Genomic DNA, 15,883 nt, shown 5'->3' on the forward strand with positions numbered 1-15,883 from the left:
TCTCTTACCAGCGGGACCCTGAGCAGACCCTCCCTGTGGGAGCGCACTGGGCGAAGGGCATTTGATGCCGGCAGCAGGTGTTCCCTCAAATACCCCGGACCCAGGCCATGTAGGGCTTTATAGGTGATAACCAGCACCTTGAATTTCACCCGGAGGGCAACCGGAAGCCAATGCAGCTCGCGGAGTAGAGGTGTTACATGGGAGTATCGGGAGACCCCCATTACAACTCGCGTGGCCGCATTCTGCACCAGTTGAAGCCTGGTCTTCAAGGGCAGCCCCATGTAGAGAGCATTACAGTAGTCCAAACGGGAGGTCACAAGCGCATGAGTAACTGTGTGTAGGGCGTCTCGGTCCAGATAGGGACGCAACTGGCAAACCTGTGCAAAAGCCCCCCTGGTCACGGCTCCTATGTGATCTTCAAAATTGAGTCGCGAATCCAGGAGGACGCCCAAGTTGCGAGCCCTATCAACGGGGGGTAACACCTCACCCCCCATCGTTAGAGGTGGAATAACCTGGTTAGCCCGCTTCATGTAGATGTTGAACAGGAGAGGCGAGAGAACCGACCCCTGAGGGACTCCACAAATGAGAGGCCTTGGGGCGGATCTCTGCCCTCCCGTCAACACCGACTGCGAGCAGTCGGTGTTGACGGGAGTTTTGCTTGGTGATCTTGCTATCTGGTGATTACATCAGCCATAACAGGAGGAGATGGTTAATGGCTGTGGCTTGTTTTTAACAGGGTTATTGTAGTTTCCTGTACTTGAAACTTAAAAAGATTGGATGAAAAGCTGTTCAACATTGGCTGATTATGCATTTTCATAATCTTATAACAAACTGGAATCACTAAGATAGTTAGTTGAAAGAAATTTAATACTGTGTGGGAAAGAAGTGTGCTTCATTTTGGTATTTGAATTGTATACATGTATCAGACTGAAGTTAAATGATTGTTGGTGATAATGTTGGAAAATCCCTATTTCAGAGTAAATCCTCCTCCTTTCCTTTTTCTCTCTCATTCTCTCTGAATTCTTTTTTCCTTGATTTTTCTTCTTAATTTTATTTTGCTTTTGTAAACTTTATCTTCAACAGAGTCTTTCTCAATCAGCATAGGCACATCATGCTAATATTTCAGACAGATTATGACCATTTTTAAACAAGTATTATTTCATTATAGCAAAATTAAAGTATGCTGAAACAGTTTTAGGGATGATTCTGTTGTGTTCACTTGAGAATTGTGTGAGGCATGGTTATACTATGTGAACAGGCCAAAAATGATGTTATATTCTAACTAATTTAATCATAACAGAAGGGCAATCATCCAGCTGCTTAATTCTGTTGTACTAGATGTCTTACTATTTATTTTGTTTCTTTTCATAAACTTTTACATGATAAACTGGATTGTGAGGTAGAACATTCCTTTTACAGTTCTGGCCCCAAACAAATATGAATTGCATAAAGCATTGCTGTGTGAAGAAAAGTGAGCTAGCTATTCTTTGGACAACTACAAATGTAATGTACATATTCAGATAAAGGAAACTGGCATTCTGCCAAGTGAGTCCAATTCAGAAAAAAAAAACTCAAAACCCAAAAACCCTGGCCTTTTATATTTTCTGCCTAAGGATAAAGAGATTATTTGCCAATTCAGAGGATTTAAATTACATCATCTTCTATATAGAGATTTCTTATTCTGATTCACATAAAGATTCTATAGCACTTCTTTACATATAAATATATTATCACTTTTTAGAGAGGAGAGCATTATTAGTTCAGTCAGCTGGGAATTATCCAAATTAAGAGTCCAAAATGGAGTATATGGAGGGAAACATTTTGTGGAAGACTATATATCAGTAACAAGCAATAAGTATAGGATATCAGTATCCTTTGCCAAAAACACCTAAGCATGCTTAGTTGGAATTACTTTATTAAATTTATCATAATTGCCTACAACAATAATAACAATAACAATAATAAATATAATAATAATAACAATAACAATAACAATAACAACAACAACAACAATAATAATAATAATAACAATAATAATAATAATAATAATAATAATAATAATAATAATAATAATAATAATAATAATAATAATAATAATAATTTAATTTCTATACCGCCCTTCTCCTGAAGGACTCAGGGCTGTGTACAGGGCAATACAATAAAAAGTACAATGTACAAAATACAATGTACAAAAATACAATATTAGACTCTGAGAAGCTTGCAAAATCCAGAAACAATAATCCCAGACTAAGACAACCAAAACCATAAACTTTACAAACCATACAAATTAGAGAATCCCTAAAATACATCGATAAATCCATTACCCACAGGCTTGGAAATTAGGATCAGGTTTTAAGGACTTTCTGGAACCCTAGGAGAATGGGCACCATTCTTATCTCTGGGGGAGGCAGTTTGAGAGGGTGGTGACAGGAACAAAGAAAGCATACTACCTCAGTCCCACAAGATGACATAGTTTAATAAAAGGGACCTAGAGCACACTCACTCTGTGTGAAGGTACCAGATCAGCCAGATATCTGTTGTTGTTCAGATAATCAAACTCTATGTCATGAAGGACTTTATAGGTAAGGATCAGAACCTTGAATTTCACCTAGAAGCCTACTGGCAACTAATACAGTTCACACAGCAATGAAATGCCATGAAATGCCAATTACTGGTCATGTCTTTGAATTTTGTACCAGCTGTAATTTCCAGATGCTTGTCAGAGTCCTTACCAGCCCTGGTTCCACAGATGATAAATGATAGTCAACAAGGTAGCTGGCTAGGCAGGAACGTTCTGACCAGTGTTTATTGACGGCAAATCTAAGGGAACACCTGCTGCCAGCATCAACTTCCCATCGTCCTGTGCGCTCCCACAGGGAGGGCCTTCTAAGGGTACCGCCGGTCAAGGAATGCCGGCGAGTTATTCCCAGGGAAAGGGCGTTCTCTGTGGGCACGCCAGCCCTTTGGAACCAGCTTCCCACAGAGCTTAGGACTGCCCCCGACCTTTGCTCATTTCATAGGGACTTGAAAACTTGGTTTTTTGAGCTGTCTGGCCCAGACTGAGGGGTTTTAATTATTTAATTAATGGGGTTTTAGTTAAGTTCAGGGATTAATTTAATCGTAGTTTTAATCGATTTTAATTGTATGTGATGTATTTTAATTTTTAATTTTCCCTGTAAACCGCCCTGAGTCCTACGGGAATAGGGCGGTATATAAATTTAAATAAAATAAATAAATAAATAAATAACAGCAAATAAAGTCAGCACTGGGAATGACTTGCCCCCAGTGCCTTATAGACAGGCAATCCCCTTAGCTCCGCCCACCATCCAACCAGCCAGAATCCAGCATCCATCCCTAAAACCAGCATAGCTTGCCTCCACCTCCCCCCTCCAGCGTCGTCTCCAGCAGTCCAGCATGCAGCCAGGAGCCTCAGCTGTTCGGCAGCCAGAGAGAGAGCAGTCAGCATGCAGCTGGGAGCTTCAGCTGCTCAGAGGTCAGGCAGAGGGATTCCCAGGCAAAGGGGAATTCCCCTCCCTTTCCCTTCCCTGAAGTGGCAAGCCCACGGGGCTTGACAGGCAGCCCCTCTACCAGGGCTCCACCTGGAAAATAAAGAGACACATATGATTAATCACCTGCTGTGGTGGATAGTTCAGCTAATCCCCCCCTCCCAGCTTCCTTGGATACTGTCGGTGGAACCTCATCACCAGTCAAGGAGCCTGAATGTCTGCTTCCTCCACCCATGAGGCCTCTGTGATATCCCTTCCACCACACCAGGTACTGCAACCGGCCCTGCTGTAGCCGGGAGTACAGTTTCTCCTGCACCTCATAATGGTCCCCCGTAATGGGCCCCGGGGCTTTTCTTACAGGCCTCAAGGGCATCCCACAGGGCTTGACAAAGCTCTTCAAGGGTGAGACCCGTGGAGAGTGCACTGCAATAGTATTTAAATTTGATAAATAAATAAATAAACAAACAAATAGTCCAGTAGTGAGATAATAAGGGGCATGAGTGACTTTATGAAGGTCCTGCTGTTGAACCTGAATCTTCCTGGCCCCAAATGTTACCTTCTCATAGAACAGGAGATGTAAATCCAGGAAGACCCATAAATTATGCATCAACCATGAATGGGGATGTGGAATCCCATCCAAGACCAACAGTGAAAACTTTCCCAATCCCAGAGAGCAACACAGCCACTTAAACTTATCACAATTCACTATTCCTCCCCATCCAGATATGCACAGTCTCTAGATGCTGGATCAATACACCAAGAGCTTCAAATGCACAACCAGGAGTTGAGATGAATGACTGTGGGAAATGTGTCAAGCCCGGAGGCACCCTACAAGTGTCAACGCCCACTGATCCTGATCACTGAGGAAGGATGGCAAAAAGAATAACAGTCTTTCTTTCCTTAGACCTCTGCTGCAGGAAAGAAGAGCCAAAAATAATGTGGCCACCTGATCTTAACAAAGTAGGAAATAAGAATAAAAGTTTCATACAATAGAACTTATCGTCTTGGAGCAAAAGAATATGCATTGCTTGTTGTAAAATAAAAAGCTACTTAATAATGAATTTTATGGAGCAGTATAAAGACTTTGCAACTATTTTATTGCAATGCTGCACTTCCTAATGTTTACACTGTTAATTACATAATGCTTTTAAAAGCAAAATTGTATTAGAATGCTATCCCAATTGATAGATTCTCCCACCACGTACCATTAGCTATTGTGTTTTTATTTGCTTTCATAGCAGCTATGAATATATCAGAGTAATGCAATGGCATGGCATCAAGTAATGTATGTGTAATCAATTTCCCCATGGCATTATGAAATGACTAATCTCATACTCGAAGCTCATTAAATATTCTCATGCCATCACAGAGTAAAACCTGGCATATGCTTTTATAGATACTCTCTGGTTGTATTAGAAGATATTTTGTAGTTTCATATAAGATCTAATGATGCCTTATAACTTCTTCAGTTTCATTTTCTTGATAAGGAGGTCAAAAATTAATGTACTCCAGAACTGTGTACATTTTTCAATGTTTCACAAGGTTTTTTGTTTGGGGGGAAAAAGCTTTTTTGATAGGACCACTAGTTTCCCATTAAAGGGAAGAATATGTTTTTGAAACTTTAAAGGAAATGTGAAATCTGAAAATTCCATTATTATTGATATAAGCTGGAAAGGCTTGTGAAAGGGACAGAGGGAAGAAAGGAAGGAAAAGGCATTGCTTTAAGGAACAATGAAACTATAATAAAGCTTGAAAATCTTATAGAAAATGTAATTGCCCAGTAGCAGTGAGCTGCCTCATGATATATTGTTTCCTTTCTTGAGGGAAAATTTTTTTTTCCTAATTAGTACTGAAAGAGTCATCCATACATTAAAAACAAATTAATGAAATCTCCATTATAAACCTCCAAAGAGGCTTATAAGAAAGAACATTTGTATATTTCCATAAAGATGCACCCGGGTGTACTTAGAAATATGTAATTATGTTTATTATCATAGCATAACTCATGAGAATAAAATCTGTTGAATTAGTGGCAATTCAAGAATTTTTACACAACCGGAAATGAAACATTTTAAATATCAAACTGCAAAGGGGAAGTCTCAATGCTGCACACTCACTGTGGGAGATGAAGCTGTCAAAAAATATTAAGGCTTATGTTCTAGAGCCAGGCTTTTAAGAGAGGACTGATAATGATAGATAGATAGATAGATAGATAGATAGATAGATAGATAGATAGATAGATAGATAGATAGATAGATAGATAGATAGATAGATACAGGGCTTTTTTTCTCATAGAACGCTCAGAACGGAGTTCTGGCACCTTTTTTGGATGGAACCTTGTAGGGTAGGCAAGGCGGGTTGTATGACATGTGTGAATTCCGGCACCTTTTTCTTTTACAAAAAAAGCACTGGATAGATAGATAGATAGATAGATAGATAGATAGATAGATAGATAGATAGATAGATAGATAGATATAGTCTGAGCAAGAGTTTTTATAGCTCATTAGTCTCATCCTCCAGCCCAGATGTAAGCTATTTGTTGTGACTCTACACTGAAGGAAAATACATTAAATACTAATGTTCCAAACCACAACATTTGATCTGAGTCCATGTCTCTTGAACTGAATGAGAAGTTGACCAGTTACTTCTATTTGGAGCTCAGACCAAAGCAAGATTAAATCTTGTTTTTTTTTTGTTTTTTCCTTTTTTAAAAAAAATATTACTGTAATGTAGTTGTCCAGGGGCTGATTTATACAACATTTAAATCAGAGATCCCCAACCTTTAGGGCACCAGGGACTGGTGCCTTAGTGAAAGGTTTTTCCACAGACCAGAGGGATGTGGTTTTGAATACTGCCTGCATCCTGAGGATAGAGCTTTGCTTCTTTGTGTGGTCCACTTGTTGGCATGCTGGGGATCGATGCCAGTCCACAGACCAGGGATTGGGGACCCCTGATTTAAACCATAGCTTCTTGTATAGGGATATATTGCAAGGTACAGGATTGGAGGGCAAATTTTAGAAGCATAGATGCAGGGATTAGGAAGTTTGGATAACTTTAGCCTTTTAATCTGTAAACTGGGTCAGAGAGAATTGTGCATGCATCTGTGTCTGCATGCATGCACATGTGTGCGTGGGTGCATATGTGTGCATGTGTGATAAAATTAGTATTTAATTTTGGAAAATCTCTGATACGTTTAGAAAGAATTCAGTTCTTAGGACATCTAGATATACCTATAAAATGATCATTGTCTGAAAAATGATGAGCTGTATGGCCACACAGGATAAATAATATTGTACAAGTAAATAATATTAAACACAGTGGACAATGTTATGATTCCTATATATACATATATGAAAATGATACACACAGAAAGCTGCTATGTAGATATATGCATTTGTTGCTATTGTCCTGCATTATATCTAAAGAACCTTATTGTTTTGATTTTCTGGAGGGGAGGGTGAGAGTCAAAATTTAAATATGTCTGAAGAAACAAGCCTGTTGTAATTGATCACAATCTCCTGTGAAAATGTATCAAAAATACATTAAGATGGAATTCCCAAGAACAACAAGAATATAACTTTTATAGGTATTGTAAGAAAAATAAGACCAGAATGGTAGAGAGGAATTAACAAATAAACTTAGAATTAAATGAGGATAATTATTTTAACTATTTAAACAGCTGCACATCAAACATCTTATTATTTTTGCGGTGAATCACATACCACTCATCTTTATCAGATGACTTTTGCTGAATGTATTTGTCTACAAAATACATACTATTTTATAATAATTTTTATTAACAAAAAATAAGCTTCAATATTTTATTATAGCATAGATGCTTGAAATTTTTCTTTTCTTAACAATCCCTACCATAAAATTAACCTTTTTGACAACAATACATTGTATATAAACAATTGTCTCAGAAGATAAAATTAGATTTAATGAAATAATAATACCATACCAAAAATATTCCATCTGTCAATTTATAAAAGGCCACACTGCTTGAATCTATGCATATATTATGCTGAAACATTACAACATCCTGCATTCTTGGGAAGCATTTGATATGCTTGAAAGCCAACCCAGCTAAAGAATTGGCAGCTGTGATTGCACATTGTTGTATGTATAATAATAATATAATCACTGGAGCATCTGTAAATATTATCATGTACCAGTAATGAAAAATTGGTGAGACCATATAGTTGAAAAAGTAGTCAAAATGAAAAGATTAAAATATTGTGGCATTTCGAATGAACCTTTGTTATCAAAGTACAACATACGTACAGTGAGATTGGCTGAGCCTCCCTTCGTGCCCCCCCCGAAACTCACAGTGACAACAAACCTGCCAATAGTTGTTGCACTAGATTTAACTGTAGTTGAAAAGAAGAAAATGTGGATAATTGATGTGATAATACAAGGGGATGGTAGAATAGAAGACAATGAATTGGAGAAGATAACAAATACCAAGATCTGAAAATAGAAGTGTAATTATTATGGCATAACCTTATGGCATGGTAGTCCCAGTGGTTATATGTACACTGGATGCCATACCAAAAAATCATGGACAACACTTAGAAAATCTGTGCATTGACAAAATTTCCATCTGTTTATTACAAAAGGCTGCATTGTTTGGATCTACACATACCCTATATACCAAAATATTATGATATCTGACGTTCATGGGAAGAATTTCATATGAATGAAGGCCAATGCCAACTAAAGAACTGGCAGCTGTGATTCACATGTTGTGTATATTAAAAGACTTGGGGACTTTGGAAAGTTCCAATAATCAAAAGTAGCAAATCCTGTCAGATCTATCTATCTACTGTTTGTAAACAGTAGGAATAGTAATAATAACAGCAATAAATTAACAAGAAAATCTCTTAACAGCTTTTTTTCTGAGAAAGCTTTCATAAATGATCCATGTCTATAGTATCTAAAGCTGCTGCTTTCATAATGTATGGGCAAGACAGAATAAAAAAAAATATCAATGAACACCTAAGGTTGTATCAAATTTAGAAGTATAAAAATTGCCTTTACATTTAGCATAATGTTCATGTTGATCTCAAAAGCCATATGGTAGGGAATGTAGTTGTTATAGCCCTTAAGTAATATATTATTTCATAGCTTCTACATCTAAATTTTATTGTAAGCTAGTCTGACACTAAAATCATCCCTTTTATTTTTACTTATTTCATTCATTCATTCATTCATTCATTCATTCATTCATTCATTCATTCATTCATTCATATGTTGTTTTGTTGAATTAAATGATTACTTTATTTGATGAAAGACATTTCATCTTGGCTTTAAGGAACTGAAGTAAAGATGGGCCTGAGATTTTAAGAGGTTTATTTATATCTACTTACCACTAGACCCAAGCTACTATGTGTCAGTCAAGCAAACAGGATTAAAATGTTAATGAATCAAAGAACTATGTAGAAAGGCCTGCTCATATATGAAACCACCCTTGGAAAGCTGGTTCTCTGCTTCTTTATTTTATTGGCATTCAACAGTCTAAGGATCTCTTGCACAGATTGGTTCTATGTTTATTTCAGTGAATTATTTCATTGTTGTCAATAAATTAAAGGAAATGAAAGTAAATCAGAGTATGCCAAAGGGGGAACCTTTGTAATTATTCTTCATTTTTTTCACTATTACATTTATTTCCTTGACCTTGAACACAAAGGGAAATGTAGCAAACACACAAACTAAAATGTTTTGCATTTTTGCACTGATGAATTTTCCTGTTATTACAACCACATTCTAGAGCAGACATGTCAAACACAAGGCCCGGGGGCCAGATCCGGCCCGCAAAGTGGTTTCATGTGGCCCGCGAAGCCATCCTGGAAACAGTGAGGGAACGGCCCCCACTGCCTTGGCCCTGGCCCAGAGACCCTCCTTCTGCCAGAGACCCTCAGATCTGTCCCACTGCTGCCCAGGCCCCCATAGGCATCCTTGATGCGAATGATGTAGAGCTGGCCATGCCCACCCAGTAGGCCATATGCACTCTAGCCACGCCCACCCAGTAGGCCACGCCCACCCTGGCCATACCCACCCAGCCCCCTGAGGGCAACTGCCATATTGATGCGGCCCTCAATGAAATTGAGTTTGACACCCCTGTTCTAGAGCAAATGAGCACAAATGGTTTTAGGCCCAAAGATACATGAATGTCTTCAGCATGCTAAGATTACATCAAAATGACAATGTGTATGGTGATGTTAGGATACATGATCCATCTGTATGTATCCATGACTTAATATATGATCCAAGAGTGCTTATTGCACATTTTGCATCATAAAATAATGATGTGATCTATCAGTTGTCTTCTTACCTCCCACTCCACTGCAAATCCTAGGTAATTTTTGTTTGACATGCTATGAATTGTGCTCTAAAACTTGCAGATCAGGGAAGAGGGTGCATTACAATTAAGTTTTATTAAGGTGAGAGTTAATCTGTGTAGCAGTTAAGATGCTGCCATTGGATGAGGAGTGGGAAAGCCTAGATTCTAGTCCTGCCTTGGGCATGGAAGCCAGCTGGTGATTTTGGGCCAGTCACTATTTTTCAGCCCTAAGCAGGAGGCAATGGCAAATCACTTTCAAAATTAGAAAACTGCATGAACCTGTCACCAGGAGTAAAAACAAAATAAAAAGATTAAAAAATAAAGGTAATAAAAATAATACTTTGCATTTAATAACATTCACCCTTTATTAATTAAATGGAATAATGATTTCTGGGTATCTCAAGAAACAAAACAAATTTCCAAAAGAGCTAAAATAGAAATGGTTACTATGGGCATATAGTAGGAACAGAATAATTTACTATTTGTTCATTTAGAAATCAAAGTCAATTCATTTGTGTTTTAAAATATTAAACAATTCTATTTATTAAAAAAAATAAAATTAGTATATAATTTCTAGGAATAATTAAAGTATTTGCACTGATCATCTATACAACAGGAAAAGGATGACTGATTATTCAGAAGTATTATTTTATTTACATATAATTGTATGCATATTGAATCATTTAACTAATTATATAATCAAAATTTGTATAATTTCTTTAGCAGTATAATAGAACTAATTATAAGAACAGGGAAACTTGGCTAAGCTAAGCTAAGTTTGTTCATTGGATAGAACAAACTGAAGTGTCATACTTCAAACACAAACTCATATCCAGTACAGACATGACATTAATTCTGCCAAGTAAAGTTTGTTGCTATTGTATCTCTTTTTACAATTTAATTAAAAAATGATATTGCTTAATGCATCTGGATACTCAATGAAGATACAAAAATATGATATTGATGTGTTAAATAAAAGAAATCAATTATGCAACTTCATTCTTTTGAGTTCACATCATATTTAATAACAAAGTTATAGAGGAATATAAGTTTTCAGAAGAGATCAGGAGGTACACTGACATTTCTGACTTGGCAAACTGAATAAACTTAAAAAAAAAAGTTTGGCTCATCACAGATGCGTTTCATCGCCTTCCCTGAGAATTTGTCTTGAAATACCCAAGCAAGAATTCTCAAACAAGTCATATCTTTCTGCAGGAATCCTTAGTCATAAAACTGCTGTTATGCATGTTAAAACATAATAGCTGGAGTATATCATATTAACACACTGAGAACTATGTTCAAGTAATATTATGGGCACGACCTCCACCTCATTATAAGTCAAGGAATCCATAGTTAGTGCTTCTGTGCCAACCATTACTTTCCCTGCTGTATACTTTGGCAAAAGTGAGGATCCATTGAGCCAGCTATGTGCTGTAACAATAAAGGGGGGAAACTTTACATTACAGTCCATATATCGCTTAGATTCTAGTAAACAGTCTGAACATGCAGGGGCCAATATTTACACTTATGCTTCTCTTTTGTGCCCGACCCGTTTTTAATGTATGAATTTCTAATGAATATATTTCTAATGAATATTAATAATTGCAATGGTTTTCAACAGAAAAGGTAAGGGGAAATACAAAGGAATTGCTGTTGTGAGGATGGACAGGAACTGACCTTCTTTCCATTTCCCTCAGTTCCAATTTGATTGCTATAGACTACATAGAGACATTGCTGAAATTTGTTTGGCAATGAAATTGAAGTGGTTTGTAATTACCTTTTTCCAGTTTTTTTTTTTAAAAAAACCTTGGGATTTCCTGCTAATCACCATCCAATCCTCCTAACAATTTAAGATTAGTCAGAGCTCTGTGCCACCTTGACATGCGGCTAAAAAATATCAGGAAAATCTATGAAGAAAACAAAACTCTTAATATGCATTCACACACAACACATTAACCAACATCTATTTGCATACCGTCAGCCCTCCAGAGCTGACAAGAACAGAAAATTGACTCCAAAAGAAGAACAGAATTGCTTTTATTATGACAGGCTATATAGAAACAGGATCTTGCAAATCTTCCTGGGCTTCTCTTTCCCTCCCTCTTCTACCTGGAAGAGTTGGGGGAGGGGAGTCTGTCTGAGTCTCTTTTTTAATGCTTTCCTTCCTCCTTAGGCTCAATGCACGTTTTTTGCACCTGTTGTTCTTTGAACAGGTATGGATGGTTTCTCCAAGGCCATTTCTATGATTTCCTTCCCAGTTATTAAGTAATCATTTGGTAAGGAAATAAAGTCAGTACTGTACTGGCTTTCTGATACGTATGTAAAAGATATGATATAGGACACTTGTAACTTGTCCCAAATTATACCAAATAGCAATATTTAAGTAAAAATAATCTAATTAGATACATTACCCTGGAGAAAATGCTCACCTATTCCTTTCCTCTATTTTGTGGTTGGTTCTAATTTCTCTTAACGTTCCCAACCCATTAGGTTGGAACATTTTTTATTTTATTTTTTTAAAAAATAATTAATTTAAAACTGCTTTCTTATGTTCACATTTATATAAGTATGTGTGACCACATTAATGTATCTATGACCCCTTGTATTTCACTAGCCTACTTTCTGGCAGGTGGCTAGGGATGGGTGGTGGATACGTATAAAGAAAATTCAATAAGATAATTTCCACCATGTAATTAAAGCAACGTTTTTTTATGTATGTTGTGTGTGGAAGATACATAAAAAGAAATAGGGTTTGATTTTTCACAGCCACTGCCTTTAATTTTCTGACACTGTCCTCACCCCAGAGATTTCTCTGCAAGTGACTTAATCACCTCTGCTTGTTACCCGTGAAAGTTCATTGCCTTTGGGCCTAAATAGGTTGACTTAGCCTTGGGCTACAGAATGTTGATTTAGTGGTTGAATTAGCAATGCTTTAATCAGCAGAAGAGCACTATTTGCTGTTTTAAGGCAAACTTAAATAATCATTTAATGAGCTAGAAGTTAGGTCATGGAGGAAATAAATAAGGTGTGTACTTGATGGTAGAAAAAAAGAGAATCTTCAGAAGCTCTGAAAAGATAAGAAAAGCACTTAGCACTATGTAAAAAAGATGTTGAGACTCTAGAAAGAGTACAGAGAAGAACAACAAAGATGATTGGGGGACTGGAGGCTAAAACATATAAGGAACAGTTGCTGGAATTGTGTATGCCTAGTTTAATGAAGAGAAGGATGAGGCACAATGGTGGGATTCAGCCAGTTCACACCACTTCGGCAGAACTGGTAGCTACTTTTTTGTAGCCCAGGCCCAAAATGGACTTCCAGAAGCGGCATCCACACAGAGAACTGGTTGTTTCCATATTTGAATCCCACCACTGACTAGGGTTGACATGATAGCAGTGTTCCAATATCTCAGGGGTTGCCATAAAGAAGAGGGAGACAAGCTATTCTCCAAAGCACCTGAAGACAGAACAAGAAGGAATGGATGGAAACTAACCAAAGATAGAACAATTAATCAGTAGAACACCTGCCTCCAGAAGTTGTGAATGCTCCAACACTGGAAGTTTTTACGAAGAGACTGGACAGCAATTTGTCTGAAATGGTATAGGGTTTCTTGCCTTAACATCATCATCCTCATCCTCATCCTCATCCTCATCCTCATCCTCATCCTCATCCTCATCATCATCATTCCATCGAATACAAGTGTCCTTAAATTACAACAGTTTGTTTACTGACCATTCAAAGTTACAACAGTGAGAAATGTGACTTATGACTGTTTTTCATAGTTATGATCTTTGTAGCATCCCTGTGATCAGGTGATCAAAATTCAGATGCTTGACAACTGGTTCATATTTATGACCTTTGCTCTGTCTCAGGCTTATGTTATCACCCTTTGCGACCTTCTGACAAGCAAAGTCAATGGAGAAGCCAGAGTCACTTAACAACTGGGTTACTAACTTCAGTGATTCACTTAACAGCTGTGGCAAGAAAAGTCGTAAAATGGGGCAAAACTCACTTAACAAATGTCTCACTTAACATAAATGTTGGACACAACTGTGGTCATAAGTCAAGGACTACCTGTAATGTGAGAATTTAAAGCAGGCAAAATACATATTCTACCTGCATTTTATGGAATAGTTTGGCCCTCTGAAGCTGAAGCTGAAGCTGTACACAGTTAAAATCATTATGCACATTTATTTTGAGTCACATCTTGGAACAATTCACTTTTCAGCATTAAGTGAAATTTTATGGCTCTGTCTAAGGCTGGATATACTGTAGGGGGATGATAATGGAAAGAATGACAGGAAGGCTCTCAACTATTGTAATGCTACTAGTGGGGCCATTCCAACCTAGTGTAATTATGACAAAACTCTGGAGAACTGTGAATAATTTTCAGGGTATATATAATATTCTGGATTTTTTTTTAAAAAAATCCCAACTTAATACTAAAAAGCACAGCTGCAACTACCATTTTCTCCTTTATTAGCAACATTTTAAATAAGTGGCCAACTAGGGTTAATTTCCTACTCTGGGGAACAATTATTTGGAGAAAGTGTTAAAGTCTACCTCAAAGAAGATGTCAGCTTCACACAGTCCCATTTTTAGATTAAAATGAACGTTGTGGAGAGGGGAATCTTATTCTCACTTTCTTTCTCATCTTATTCTCCACATTACTATTTACTTTTAAAAAAGGACACAAGATGAAGGAAACAAGCTGATCTGTTGTTTCCTTCCATGATAGTTATAGTCTTTACATGGGCCTTTTGCCTTCTGCTCTTCTACCACTATTTGGTCTTGTAAAAAAAAGGCTGCTTTTTATGCTTTGTAGATTTATTACATCAGTTTTAATGATTTTATACTGTTGGTTGCTATTACTATTATTAGGCAAACAGAAATCCTGACTAGGGAGGCAGACAAACACTGTAAAGTAAATAAATTAGTTCATCCTTAAATATTCTATTAATAATATCTTGGATTTTACTTCTCCTTGCAGCTTACTACCAATTCTTTCACATTTTAATGCTTTCATATACAAGCAAAGAAAAGAAGAATTAAAGATGAAGCTAAAGAGTGAATAATAAAAGCAAATGTGAAACAGGACAGCAAAAAAGGAAAAATAAGTCACAAAATGCTGCATTACTTTATATAGAAAAGAAATAATCACAACACATGGTTGTACCCTGTCATCACCTCCTTAATACCTCCTTAACTCAAACAAGAGTTTTCCAGAGTGTGAACTGTGAACCAAAGAAAGGGTAAAGTCACTTTAAGGAGCAGTTGACATGTGCAATAAGATCTGACTACTACACACCAGCTATAGGGGTGGGGATAGGTGCAAAGTATATCAAGTTGGTGTATGCAGATGTGTACAATGCTGACACACACATAGAAAAGGGTAGGGCTTTAGTTATGATACCAAACTGTTCTCCTGACTTTGTTTTAATTCCCTTCCCTATGTATTGTGGCAATGTATCACCGTAACATTTCTCCAATTGTCTAATAAGATAAGCCAGGTATTCCAGTATTCAATTAAATATAAGAGCAGATAATGAAGATCTTTGATGAGTTCCCAATTATCTTGATACTAGAAATTATTTCTATTCAGCCCAATAGCCATCAGAATAAGAGATTTTCCTGTTTTCATTGACTAATATATCTATTATGACTTGGCCAAATAGATTTAATTAGCTATGCAGCTTGATTATGGGAACTTTGAAAGAGCTACCTCAGTTCATTTGATTTAGTATTATACTATATATATATATATATATATATATATATATATATATATATATATATATATATTCTGCCAACCTAGCAGTTTGAAAGCACGTAAAAACACAAGTAGAAAAATAGGGACCACTATGGTGGGAAGGTAACAGTGTTCTGTGCACCTTTGGCGTCTAGTCATGCCGGCCACATGACCACGGAGACGTCCTCGGACAAGCGCTGGCTCTTCAGCTTTGAAATGGAGATGAGCATCAGCCTCTAGAGTTGGAAACAACTAGCACACATGTGCGGGGGAACCTTTACCTTTAT

This window comes from Vipera ursinii (assembly GCF_947247035.1).
Source record: "Vipera ursinii genome assembly, chromosome: 1".
NCBI classification, from domain to species: Eukaryota; Metazoa; Chordata; class Lepidosauria; order Squamata; family Viperidae; genus Vipera; species Vipera ursinii.